This window comes from Polypterus senegalus, chromosome 9 (genome assembly GCF_016835505.1).
Source record: "Polypterus senegalus isolate Bchr_013 chromosome 9, ASM1683550v1, whole genome shotgun sequence".
NCBI classification, from domain to species: Eukaryota; Metazoa; Chordata; class Cladistia; order Polypteriformes; family Polypteridae; genus Polypterus; species Polypterus senegalus.
In genome coordinates, this window is record NC_053162.1 from 155,614,060 (window position 1) to 155,615,257 (window position 1,198).

General features: G+C 37.3%; 1 non-coding gene across 1 annotated transcript; it reads left to right on the forward strand.

The window, feature by feature from the left end:
• The first annotated feature begins 823 nt into the window (after nt 1-823).
• Nucleotides 824-984, forward strand: LOC120536106. The gene has a single exon (XR_005635016.1). It is a non-coding gene; the product is annotated as a U1 spliceosomal RNA (small nuclear RNA).
• The last annotated feature ends 214 nt before the right edge of the window (nt 985-1,198 follow it).

Sequence of the window (1,198 nt, forward strand, 5' to 3'; positions counted from 1 at the left end):
AATTAAATACAAAGCACAATAGATCACATAAGTATTCACCCCCTTTAATATGACCTGCTAAAATCATCACTCTTGCAACTATAACTAACTATAGATGGCAGAACCTTTAGCTCAATTTAAGCATGGCGTCCATACAAACACTACACCTAAAGACTCCATTCATTCAAAGCAACTTAAACACAGGCAGGCATTTAACTGGCCCTGCCATTCTTACCCTAAATCTAAGTTCCTTTTGTATGAAAGCTACTGTATGTTACTAGCTCATTATCTTTTAGCATGTCTGTGCATTAATTTTTTTCATCTAAACCAGAATTTTGTATTTTGTGTACAATGCCTATAATTCAAACCTCTGAAAGTTTTTTTGTTGTTGACTTACAACATAAAATAAAACCATGCCAAAAAAAATGCACCAGGTGGATTGAATTTACCTTGGCACAGTTAGGCAGGCAGTGTGGTATAGTGGTTAAGGCTTTGAACTTCAGACCCTGTGGGTGTGGGTTCAAATCCTACTTTTGACACTGTGTGACCATGAACAAGTCACTTGACCTGCCTGTTCTCCAACTGGAAAACCAAAAAAGATACGTAATCAATAAGTTACCTTAGATAAATGCATCAGCTGAATAAGTAAATGTAAAGTATAAATAATCTTCCATAGACGACTAGAGTTATGTGGTTGTACATTCTATGTCATGTAGTAGCATTTTGCATTAACTGAAAGTTGCATAATTAACAATTTTAACAGCCTATGAATTATGCATTGCAGAAGCCCATCCTACTAGAAATAAACACTAAAGTGCTTATCAGTATAATATTATAACATAATATACTTACCTGGTTGGTGTGATACCATGACCACTAAAGTGGTTCTCCCAGGGCGAGGCCCAATTAATGCACTCTGGGTGTGCTGATCCCTACAATTTTCCCAAATGCAGTAAACTCGACTGCATAATGCGTGATAGTGGGGTGGACTACATACACACTCTCCTTTAGTTATAAGGTGGAGTGGTGGCTCCATGGCTAAAATATCAATGCTGGTAACTGGAAGATAAGGTTGCTAGTTCAAATTCCAACAGTGGCAAAAGGAATGCTATTGAGCCCTTAAGCAATGCACTTAACCTGTAATTATTCCAGGGACGCTATACACACCTCTCCGTGTGTCTCTGAAAAGTAAGTTGGAGTATATGAAAAATGACAAATT